General features: G+C 45.3%; 1 non-coding gene across 1 annotated transcript; it reads left to right on the top strand.

Annotated features, from left to right (window-relative positions):
- The first annotated feature begins 11,594 nt into the window (after positions 1–11,594).
- Positions 11,595–11,697, top strand: LOC118146049 (small nucleolar RNA U13). The gene has a single exon (XR_004731512.1). It is a non-coding gene; the product is annotated as a small nucleolar RNA U13 (small nucleolar RNA).
- Positions 11,698–12,868: the final 1,171 nt, after the last annotated feature.

Genomic DNA, 12,868 nt, shown 5'->3' with positions numbered 1-12,868 from the left:
TAGGAAGAACCAGTAAGGAGAAAAAACTCATGGGGTGGAGGAAGAGGTGTTGAGAAAAGAAGGAGATGAAGGCACTAGGTGGAGGTTGGGGAGAGGGAAAAGCAGGAGCTGGAAAGTTGTGCACATCTGACATTAAGTGAATACATGCAAATGAGATGCAAATGTCATATGCAAATGAGTATTTTTTTTTTCCGCCAACCTCTCAACTCCACTTGGCACAATTGCGGCACAAGGCTTACCTTCCCAAGCTAGCAGTATCCATGTGCAGCAATTGGGCTAGAGATGCCCCTTCTCACTCTTGCTGTGGTCTCCTTCCTCCATCCTGCTACTCTTGTCCTTTGCCCCCTCCTGCTTCCATCCCAAGACTGAGGTCAATCATACCAGCACCCCTCCCCGCAGACACTCTAGAAGACAGCTGCCCTTGTCAGCCTTCTAATGGAGTGACCCCTGACCCCTTGATCTATCTCCATTTCTGTTTACCTTCACCAGGAGGCTTTCTAGCCACGTGGTATCAACAGTTGCCATTTCCCTGACCTCACTTGTCAAACAATTCTCCCAGCCCGGTGCCTCCCTTTACCAAATGGCAGCAGAAACAAAACATATCCTTTGAAGGGACCGCTTCTGACCCGGGCCACACTCAGCAGCTTCTGAAGTTAAGTATGACAACTGTTTCTCAGCCTTGTCTCTAGAGAACCTTGGATCTGGAAGAAATCTTACAAGGTAATCTTATGAGGCACTTGCATTAGGTATATAGCAGTTAGTAGCCTCTCCCATTCTTGAAGTCATCTGAAAAAGAATTTCAGGCTAGCTCTGGCTAACCAGTCCAATTTTCATCCCTTCTTTTCTAAGTTCTTGCCAATGTCTACTATAAATCCGCACTGCTGTAACGCCATCCTATTCTCTATTGTCTTGAGTAGGACAAAGTAGAGACTCCCTACTCTTTTAACTTTTGATGTAAGAAAAGAATAGGGAATTGGAAAGAATAAGCTTAGCAATACAGAGTTAAGGTACTTATTGACAAAATACTGTAGTTTTATTTTCTCCTACCTGCTCAGAAACCAAGCTTATGTTCAGGTCTCAGTGCCAATGGCTCTGGAGACCTCCCACTGCTTGGCATGGGCAAATCACAGATGCTGAGAAAGGCAGTGATCTCTTTGCACTTTGTTTTTTATGTTTCCAAAAGAGGCTCAGGATAGTAATTTTATTTTTAAAGTCAATATCAGAAGAGTTATTTGCAAGATGCACTGTCCATGGGGGAAATCCTTAAAAAGCAGTATCCTAATGGCCAAAAGGTTCTTAGGAACTTACGCGGTCCAGCTTAGAGGCTGCCTTCTATCAGAAGCTTCTCTTTCCTCTGTAGGAATCATATTCAGATTCGAGATTCAACAAGCATTAAGTGTTTGTTATGTGTCAACTGCTGTGCTTGGGGCCCTCAGATACATTATCTCTTTAAATCCCGTCGTTATAGCCACCTTCAAGATAGGTACTCTTATTCCAGTTTAACAGATGAAGAAACCAATGGCCATGGCTAATTCAGTAACTTTTCCGTCTCTTTGGGACCTTAGTAGTCAGGAAGTCCTCCCAGATGTCTCCCCAAATTCTTTCTGAATGCTGCTTTCTTCTCACTGTCCTCTATTCAGTTGTGGAAATCAAATGATTGGTAAGAGCCTGAACTGCCTTCTGTGGCCCAGAGTTGGAGATGGCTGCAAACTCCATTTCTCAAACCATCACCACCCAGCCAATATCTCCACCCCTGCTAGAAAGAAGTCAGCTCCTCAGAAAAGGTAAATGGTGGCAAAAGAGACCCTCTGGCAGGATCGGGGCAAAGTGACAGCCTCTCCCAGTCCTCTGGCTTCTCTCCTGAAGGACTCACTAGTCCAACTCCAGGCACTTTTTCTCTTTGATGTTGCTGTTCCTGTCACCTTCAGCAGGGAGACTGGGGAAGTCGGCTAGAATATCAAGGGGACACACGTAGGCTGGGGACTGCATGAGATGCTGCAACCGTGGCATCTAAGTGGGCTGCTGTTTTGATAAATAGCATTTAACCATCCAGATCCTGGCCGGGAGCGGTGGCTCAAGCCTATAATCCCAGCACTTTGGGAGGCCGAGGTGGGCGGATCTCGATCAAGAGATCGAGACCATCCTGGCCAACATGGTGAAACCCCGTCTCTACTAAAAATGCAAAAATTAGCTGGGTGTGTGGTGGCATTCGCCTGTAGTCCCAGCTACTCAGGAGGCTGAGACAGGAGAATTGCTTGAACCCAGGAGGCGGAGATTGCGGTGAGCTGAGATCGCGCCATTGCACCCCAGCCTGGCTGACAAGAGCGAAATTGCATCTCAAAAAAAAAAAAAAATCCAGATCCTTCAGTTACAGACCTTCTGCTGAGCTACTGCTTGGCTGAACTGTGCATGAAGACAAACAAGGTTCTGCCCTCCAGGAGCTGAGGTCTGACCCCCTCCTCATGTTGAGATAACCTCCCTCAGTGGATCCCGGTCTCCCAAATGCCGTGCATCAAGAAACTTCCAAAGAAATCAGATGATAAATAAATCAGATAAAGGCAAAAACTGCAAGGTCTCCTCTAGGCCATTAGAAAAATTCCCAGTTTCCTCTGAAAATTGTCCTACACTGATTCTTCTCTGTACAGATGATCTCAGGACATAGAACAGTGTTGGGTACCGAGTACGCAATGAATATGTGTTGGAGGGATGGCCAGAGGAGTGATGTCAGGTGGGTGGGTACGATAAATTGGATCAAGAAACAGCATTGAGAGACTTTTCTGATCCCCTAAAACTCACCAGCCACACTAAGGGCAAATGACCTTGGCTCATTTTCTAACAACCCCCATCCACACTCTGCCTACACCGGCCCCTAGGGAGCTTAGATGTGCCTTCCTCGTATCTCTGTGGAAAAGCAGTTCAGACACCTCACTCTGCCTGGGGAAGCTTCTCTCTAAACCCAGGGACAGCTGGGATTATGTCTGGCCCAGAGTTCTTTATAAAGAAGCCTTAGACAATGGGAGCCGAGCTCCTTGGGAGACAAGAAGCCTTATTAAAAAGACAGCTAGTTAGAGAGTGGACAGTATTTTTAAATGCATGAGTGTGCTGAATAATTAAGCAAAAACTTTTGTTTTCGTGGAAAAATTTTCTCTAAATGCTGCATCAAGCCGGGTACTGAATTTGCCACAGGCAGTTGTTGGCAAGATAGTGAGACTGTATTTCTTCCAGTCCAGGGGAAGGGAATTCAGATCAGACCTCCAGGCTATGGCCCTCAATTCAAACATAGCCCATGCTTCCTGGTGCAGAACAGTCACTCTGCACATATTAGGAAAGGTCATTTGAAGGTCATTGTCTTTCCCCTGCCTCTGTACTAAAATCATTCATGCTCTTCCCTGTCTAGATTTGCTTTTCACTGGATCATAAAGTTTTACAGCAAGCAGCTCAACTCCCATTCTACAGAAGAAAGCATTGAGGATGAGAGAGGTTAACAGTTTTGCCAAAAGTCCCAGAGCAAGTAGATGGCAGAGCTGAGACTCTATCGAAAATGCCCAATTCTTTTTTTTTTTTTTTTTAATAGAGTTTTGCTCTCCTTGCTCAGGCTGGAGTGCAATGGCATGATCTCAGCTCACTGCAACCTCTGCCTCCCAGGTTCAAGCGATTCTCCTGCCTCAGCCTCCCAAGTAACTGGGATTACAGGAACCTGCCACCACACCCTGCTAATTTTTGTATTTTTTAGTAGAGATGGGGGGTTCACCATATTGGACAGGCCGGTCATGAACTCCTGACCTCAGGTGATCCACCTGCCTCAGCCTCCCAAAGTGCTATGATTACAAGAGTAAGCCACTCCACCTGGCTGAAAATGCCCAATTCTTAACCTTTATCATTTTCTCTGCCAACATAAATGGAATTCATCCTTCAATACGCTGCTCAACTCGCTCAATTGTTTCTTAATCTATTCCCCTACAAACATTTCTCTCCGTCTCTAAATTCTTTTTCAAAGCATTTTTTTTCCTTTCTTCTTTTCATTTTTTTAATTGACATATAATCATTGTACCTGTTCACGGGACACATAATGATGTTTTGATACATATGTAACGTATAGTGATCAGGGTAATTACCATATCCATCATCTTGAACATTTATCACTTCTTCATTTGGGGAAGATTCAATATTTTTCTAGCTGTTTGAAACTATATAATATAAACAGTTACGTCTTAGAATGTTTATCCTCTGCATCACTCCTGGTCTCACTGGCTCCTGCTAAATCACGTTGCTAGTTAACTATCATATGTCAACATCCCTTTTATTTAAAAAAAAAATAGATCATAAGGTCTTGGAGGGCAGAAACTCTCCCTTACACTTCTTCTGTATCTCCTTCATGATCCAGCACATACATGATACTTATTTGTTGAAAATGTGGATCAATGGCTAGATGGATGGACTAAAGGACGATGGTAGTGTTTACTAGGCATTTAGTAAGTGAGAATTCATTATACGATATCATGTCCGTATTTGCTTAAAGACGTAGCAGCAGCCTAGGCATGGTGGCTCACACCTGTAATCCTAGCACTTTGGTAGGCCGAGGCTGGTGGATCACCTGAGGTCAGGGGTTCAAGATCAGCCTGGCCAACATGGCAAAGTACCATCTCTACTAAAAATACAAAAATTAGCCAGATGTGGTGGCCTGAGCCTGTAATCTCAGCTACTCAGGATGCTTAGACAGGAGATTCATTTGAACCCAGAAGATGGAGGTTGCAGTGAACCCCAGCCTAGGCAAAAGAGCAAGACTGCATCTCAAAAAAAAAAAAAAGATGTAGCAACAGCTTAGAATACACACACACACACAGAGGCCATTTCGTTTCCTATTCATTATATAGATGATGATATAGGTGATGAAACAGGCAAAGAGGAAACAGAAGAAACCAACCACTCTCTCATGGCTAAGAGAAGACATAGGAGGAATTAGAAGCCGCAGCTGAAGACACAGTCTCATTCCTTTTCAGTGGATGTCTGTGCCTTTAGACTAAGGGATGAAGAGAAAGTGAGGTCTCTTGGAAACCATAGGGCACCTTTCAGTGGGTTTGCTCAGGCCCTGGAAAACTGAATAATTCCACTCTTCAGAAAAAGGAGAAACAAATAAACAATACATAGTAAACATTTCTTCTTCATACCCCAAATTATAGGTGAGTCTAGTAGCTTAGCTTACTAATTAAAAACTGCCTTATTATGCTCTAATGAAGGCATGGGCTTCTTTTTTTTTTTTTTTTTTTTAATTCTCAAAGTACTTGCAGCAAATTTTTGCATTAAAAATTACTCGAGTCGAAATTACTTACCAGTATGGTAATTCTTTCCAAGGCAACTCTAGACTTGAAGTCATTTTCTCTACCAGTACCATCCGATAGAGTAATTGGCTGCAATTAGCAATGACTTTGTCATTCCTCTTAGAATCCGGCTTCAGCATCCATGAAACATGCAGATCTTTTTCTCTTTCCCAGTAGGGACTCAGAGCTTCTGCAAATCCTGTCCTCCATTTAGAAAGGAAAAGGAAGGTATTCTCCTCTGTAAAACATCATAGAATCACAGAGATTGGGAGGAGTGGACCATAATCGCTTGGCCCAGACTTCCTGAATTGGTAACACAATAGGGAATTTTAGGCGGTACACAGATGAACCTTAAATAAAATCAATAATTTATTTCAATATGCATTAAAGAAAGTATGACTCCCACAGCAAACCCATTAGTATGTTCAGAGTGAGGACAAATTTTAAAAGTAAGCCAATTGAGGGAGGGCACGCTGGCTCATGCCTGTAATCCCAGCACTTTAGGAGGCCAAGACGGGTGGATCACTTGGGGTCAGGAGTTCAAGACCAGCCTGACCAACATGGTGAAGCCCCATCGGTACAAAAAATACAAAATTAGCTGGGGGTGCTGGTGCCACATGCAATCTCAACTGCTTGGAAGACTGAGGGAGGAGAATTGTGTGAACTCGGGAGACGGAGGTTGCAGTGAGCCAAGATTGTGCCATTGCACTCCAGTCTGGGCAACAAGAGTGAAACTCCATCTCAAAAAAAAAAAAGTAAGCTAATTGAAAAAAATATATATTTGAAGATCTGACAGAACTTATTAAAATAGTGTGTGCATAAATGGCGGTTTGGAAAATACCAGTAACTATACACCCTCATTTTATGGGACCAGAAACTGAAGCTCTGAGAAACAGCTGTGGCACCAGAACCCAGCTCTGGTCATTCCCAGACCATCTTTGCTTTTCTCTGCACTGTGCAACATCTCCTTCCACCCCAGAACAGTGGTCATGAACAATGTAAGATTGGCCACGCTCCTCGCATTGTTCAAATATTACTTCCCGTATGAAGGCTTAACTGATTTCTACCAGAAAACATCATGTCAATGGCTTCCTTCTTTGTGCTTCCACAGCCTTTTTATTAATACGCCTCTACATCCCATTAGCGCTCCACAGGAAGTGTAGAAAGACCTTTTGGGATTGCCTCTCCCTTGCCTAAGCCCTCTCCCATTCCTCTCCTTCTCCAAGGTCCTGATTCCCCAAGGACGGAATGACGGCTCAGATAATTTCAAAAATCCACCCTCTGCCCGGTGGCTAGCAACTCACACACCTACCAAATCATACTTGTCCTGGAGCCCCAGTACTTCACGGCTCCATATCAAACCAGTTACACCCTGGCTTAACATGCTTTTCTTTACTATTAATAGTTACATATACGTATTTTTAGAGGTGCTTCCTGGAATCAAGAAAATGCTTCTAATGGTGGCAACACAGGACGACAGGGAGACAGGAAGGCTTCTTATCACTTTTCAAACATCAAACTGGGAGATGTTCTTTCAACTGCCATGGTTTTGGGTCCCCGTGTCCCACTCTGTGAAAGTTATTTGATTTGCACTGCTTTGCAAATGGTCTCCAGCTATGAGACCCTCTTTGCTGACATTATCCTTCCTGCCCTCCAGCCTTAGCTGCACAATCATTGCATTGATGGTATTTATAAGGTCCTGTGCATGTTGCTGAGCCCAAGTAATATGAGCAACAGGTCATCTGCTCCTCAAGGCCTGACCAGGTACCCCAGGCCAGGGAGCCAGAAGAAAGGCAGCACTTGCTAACTCGCCCCATCCACTGACCAAAAATGGGTACCTCTTTTAGGACTTGGGGCCATGGGGACTCTTACCCTTTCAGAATTTAGGAGTCTAGAAGTGTTACCTCATGACTGCTCATTTGTCCTGAAGCCTCTGGCCATTGCTGGCCATCCTATGCCCCTTCTGTACTCTAAGTCTCCTGGCCACCCTGGGGGGACCCCAGGCTGGCTTCCGCATGTCCCTCCATATGATGAAGGAAAACTCTCTGCAGGGCAGGGCTAGATCAGCAAATTTTAGCTGCTAAGCCAAGTGAAGGCAAGAGTAAGACTCAGCTCCTTGCTAGGCCTCAGTTTCCCTGACTACAAAATGAAGGGACTTGATGTAGGTACATTCCATTCCCCATCCATCAGTCCTTGACCTCTCCATAGCACCATGCTTTCAGGCATTTTTCTCTTGTGGTTTTTTTTCACATCTCTGTGCCTTGTAATCTGCATTCTCCAGCAAAGGTAAAAGATCTCAGAGATCACCTGTTAGATACCATCACAGAACAGCTCTTCATAGTTCCTTCTTGGCCTTGACAAAGACTTTAAAGCCAGAGGAGTGACAGAAATCCCTTCTCTTGAAGGCCTGGATGTCGGAGAGCAAGGGACATGAAGCAAAACCTGGATTTGAGGCCCAGCTGTACCCCTGCTGGTTGAGGGCTGTGAGCAAGTTTCCTGTCTTTCTGAGTCTTAGTTTCCTCATCTATATGATAGGGAAACAGCAGCACCTAGGTCACAGGATCCTAATGAGAAGTAAATGAGATCATTTATATAGCTGGCATATAGAAGGCATTCAGCATGTTCTAATGGTTAGGATTTAAACAACTCTTTTCTGAGAACAGAACAGGTTCCCTTAAACTCAGCCTACTTCCATTAATGACTGTTTCTCAAACCCCAGATTTATACTGTGTTGAGTTTTACCCTAAAACAAAAGGGAGGAGAGTGGAAGACCGAATCTGGTGCAGACAGCCAAAAATCACAGTCAGCATCGCCCCTACCCAGATGGGCAAGGAACAGAGGGGGTGGCTGGAAGCCTGGGTCACTGGTTTCAGAGTTGCTAATTAAAGCTGGAATCCTTGTTCCCACCACTACCAACCCCCATCACCCTATCCCTTTCCATCCCCTCTCCTTTCAATCAAACACTTCAAAGAGGCGCCCGGAGAAGGGAACTGTGAATTCTCTGCTCACTAGTTTTCATGAGAGGAAACCAAAGAATGTTTCTTTTCGAGACTGCGTCTGCTCATCCAAACCAATTTTACTAGCTGGGAGGGGGGACTTGAGCTCAAAGGCAGGCTCAGGGGCTGATGAAATTCAGATGTGAGGCCGCAGAGAGATTGCAGCAGCAACAGAAAAATGAGAGGCACCCAGCAAGGCTGGGCCGAGCAAGGGCCAGGACAGCAGGAGAGGGCACAGGAGAGGGAGTGAGAGGGGCACCGTGGGGATCACAAGAGGAAGAGAAGGGGTCCTGGAGAGAAAGGCAGATAGTGAGAAGAAAAGAGCTGAGAAAGGCAGAAAGAGAAAAGAGGAGAAGGGAAGAGACAAAACCCGAGAAAGCATTTTATTTTTATTCTTTAAAGAGTGGGAAAAAAAAAAAACACTCCAACTGTTTCAACTGACGGGAAATGTTCATCTGCCAAAGGCATTATTAGGACAGGAGATAAGGAAACCACGAAGATAGGAAATAATTATTTTGTATCTGTCTTTATAAATGAAAATGAAGGGCATTAACTTAAATAGGATTTAGATTTTCAGGGACAGAAGGGAATGAATTAGGAAATAATTCTGATAACAAAGGAAATGTTTATTAAAAGGTCAGGGGGGCTCTTGAAACTGACAAGGCCTCATGGGCCAGATTTAAAACCCCTGCTAAGCTGCGAGGGAGTTCCAGAAGGGCCAGAGCTGCAGGGTCCAGTGGGTACCACTTGTGCGAGATAGCTCAGGGCAGAGGATCAGTGGAAAAGATGACTGACTCTTCCTGGCTGACTTGGAAGTCAGTGGCCTATAACTCAACAGGTAGGAGTCAGGCATCTATGCTAAGAACAGAGCAGATGCAGGCAGAGGCAACCTGGGCTGGACTTAGCTTCCCTCAAGGATCCTTTATCCTCACTTCCACCCTCCCACCAGCTTGTGGGAGGTGTGCTACATGGAGAAATTGGGTGGGAAAGGAGAAAAGGAAGGAGCCACATCAGTAGCAATGCCACATTCACAGATCCCTGCAGCCTGAACTCCCTCCATGAAGTCCTCTGTCTCCTAGGTGTGTACCCAGCCAGGTCAGATGGAGCTCTCCCCAGCATTTCTTTACTCTTTCTATGGAGGCAGCTGGAAAGCAGCGGTCAGGAGCCTGGAGTCAAGCATCAAATTGCCTGGGTCTACATTCTGATTCTGTCTCGTTTGCACTGCTGACCTTAGATGAGTTAAATTGTTTGGACCTGGCTGGCTGCAGCGGCTCACACCTGTAATCCCAGCACTTTGGGAGGCTGAGGTTGGTGGATCATTTGAGGTCAGGAGTTTGAGACCAGCCTGGGCAACATGGCAAAACCCTGTCCCTACTAAAACTACAAAAAAAATTTAGCCAGGTGTGGTGGCACATACCTATAATCCCAGCTACTCGGGAAGTTGAAGCAGAATCATTTCTTGAACACTGGAAGCAGAAGCTGTTGTAAGCCAAGATCGCACCACTGCACTCACTCCAGCCTGGGCAACAGAGCAAGACTTCGTCTCCAAAAAAAAAAAAATTATCTGGACCTCAGCTTTCTCAGATGTGAAATGTAAATCTAATGATCATTACTCTCTTATAGGGTAGTTGGAAGGATTGAGTGGCATAATATTTAAAAGTTCATTGGGAGGTCCAGGTGCACAGATCATTCAAGGTCAGGAGTTCGAGACCAGCCTGGCCAACATGGTGAAACCCCGTCTCTACTAAAAATACAAAAATTAGCAGAGTGTGGTGGCACTCACCTGTAATCCCAGCTACTCAGGAGGCTGAGGCAGGAGAATCACTTGAACCTGGGAGGTGGAGGTTGTAGTGAGCTGAGATCGCCCCACTGCATTCCAGCCTGGGTGACAGAGTGAGACCCTGTCTCAAAAAAAAAAAAAAATTCATAGAACAGTAAAATACAGTAAATATAGTAAATAATAAAATTGAGTTATTATAACACATTTATTAGAGGTATCCTGGCTAGGCTTCAAAACCAAGTAAGTGCTTTTTTATGTCTAAACTGAGTGCCTCCTCCTGTCATCTGGGCCTCTCCTGATTGGAAAGAATTGCCACTCAAGTCCACCTACATGTCTACCTGCTTGGCCTTGATATCTGTCACAGAAATGGCTCTTTCTCACCCACCTCCTGTCCTTCTCTTCCACTCCCAGCAAGGTTGCAGGTGGAAAGCTTTTCAACAGCCCAGACTATGTCTGTAGACTGTGTTAAAGGCTCCAACTGGAGAGGGAATCACAGGTTCAAGTTCCGGAGTGAGGGAAACCACAGATTCCCATGGCCTAATCTCCCAGAACCATGTGGCAACATGAAGCTTGGAAGGTGTTTCAGAGCTGCAGGATCTGCCTTCAACGCTGATACTATAAGTACCCAGGACACCTTCCGGGGCAGAACTTCATACCAGGACCCTTTGCAGCTGTCTAAGCTTAGCATTTCTGTGAGGAAATCTGGGGGCTGGCTCTGCGAACTCGCTGAAAGCTCTCTGCTGACGGAATCAGATAATCAGCTAATACCCGACCCTGTGCGTCCTGAGCCCTGGACTGATACATAACAGTGTCATCAGGCCTGCCTTCTAAGAGCCTTAGCCAGCTTACCTCCTCTTTCAGAGAGTCTGCCCTGGGTAATTATTCCAAACTCATGCCTGTGAGGAAGGCTAAGTGTCCTGTCACCGTGATCCTCTGAAACGATCTCTCATGGGCTCCATCAAATGCGCTGCACACACACCCCCTTCTCTTCACATTTAGCACTCCCAAAGTTCTGTGCTGGCTCTTAGAGATGGTAGCTTACTCCTGCCAGGGCGTAGCTCCCTTAGATGAGTTCCTGAGAAAATGGGTTGGGACAAAAGTTTTGTCCTGGGATCCACAGAGGTAGAGGCCAGGAGGATGCTCCCAAGTGTATCTGTTCCAGGAATCCCAAGCTGAGGGCCAATTCTTCCAAACCAACCTTGAAAATAGTCACTGGCCCACTCATTCAGGTCAGTGGAAAACTGGTGCAAATGAAGTAGCAGAGGTCCAAGACATCTAGCTGCCTCCAGCTTAGGAGCAATCCAAGGAGGGTCGGGGGTAATATTTGACATGCTGGTAAATCAACATTTGTGTTTGTGCACAAAGACGGGAGAGTTAACTGCTCCTAGACGTGGAATGGGTGCCTGCAGAGTGGGAGGGAAGAGACAGCCTGGACGAGAATCCCAGCTTTGGACTTCCCTTAACCACCTCTCGAATTTCCTCATCTTTAAGAAAGGGGAGGTCCTTCTGTAGTTCATAAGACAGTGACTGGGTGTTCCGGCACAGGTGTCAGGTGTGCCTCCTTCAAGCCTTATTCCAACTGCAGCGCATTACCTGCCTGACATGAAGAAAAAGGGAGGGGGAACAACAGTATCAACCTCACGGGTATTTCTCTGAAGATTAAATGAGCAAGTAAGTGCCAATAGCATAATGGCAAGCACATCATGAATGCCTAATACACTTCAGTCTTTTTAAATTGCTTTTATATTAATTCAGTGTTTTATAGTTTACAAAGCATGTCCACATATCCATATGAACTAATTCAGTCCTCACAGCATGCCTGTAAGGAAGTCATTGTGAACTCCAAGTTTTGGGAATGGAACATCCAAGCTCAGAGCCATCTGATGACTTGCCCAAGGTCAATAATTCATAGTTTCAAATAATCCAATCAAGACCCCTTGCTTGCTTAGGATTTTGACCATCTGGTTCAGGTATCAAGAGCTAGATGCCAAATGCAAATTGTTACCCACTTCCGTGAAGTGTCTTATTTTTTTAATTTTTCTTTTTTTTTTTTTTTTTTTTTTTTGAGAAGTGTCTTGTCAAAGGCTATGATTGTGGTTTCACGCTGACCTGACATGCAGCTATACCTGAGCCAGACCAGAACTTGGCCGTGTGTGGGGTGTTGGCAAGGCTGAAGATAGATCAGTGTCATTGTGCAAATTATTTCAAAGCCACGAGGATTCAAGGCTCTGTTGTTGTAACTCAGTGGAGAGTGTAGAGAAGAGGGTGACAATGTCACACATGAATAATGCATAAAGGGTGCTAAGCTTCAGTTTCAGCAAGATCCAAATGCTCATTTCATCTTTGATTTCTCCTTCTGGTTGTGCCATTCCCCATAGCCACTGATCCCGGGGCCTTCTGCTGGAACTGTATGGCCGCCCGCTAAATTGGCTGATCTTGATAGTGAATAGAAAGAGGAGGGGGGCTGGCGGCAAAGAGAAAAAAAAGATAAGTCGAGGGGAGGGGATTAGGGAAGATGAAAGAGGGAGATGAGAGAAGGAAGCTCTTTCACTGTACTACTCTTACACAGACTGCCACGGACCCTGAGAACTTGGTGAGGTTTTGTTCCGGGAGAACTTTTCTGGTCTTTTCACTGTGTGGCTGTCACAGACTGAACTCACTTCTCAAGAAGTGGGAGCAGTACAGGATCAGGCCCCAGCCCAACAGATGGGGAGACCAGGAGAGGAGTCCTGCTGTCTTTTGTAGGGGAGTGAGAGGAGACTTTCAGATTGGGT

The sequence above is a fragment of the Callithrix jacchus genome, chromosome 10, assembly GCF_049354715.1.
Source record: "Callithrix jacchus isolate 240 chromosome 10, calJac240_pri, whole genome shotgun sequence".
In the NCBI taxonomy this organism is placed as follows: Eukaryota; Metazoa; Chordata; class Mammalia; order Primates; family Cebidae; genus Callithrix; species Callithrix jacchus.
The sequence above is the reverse complement of the archived record's forward strand: the minus strand, read 5'-3'. Positions and strand labels throughout refer to the sequence as shown.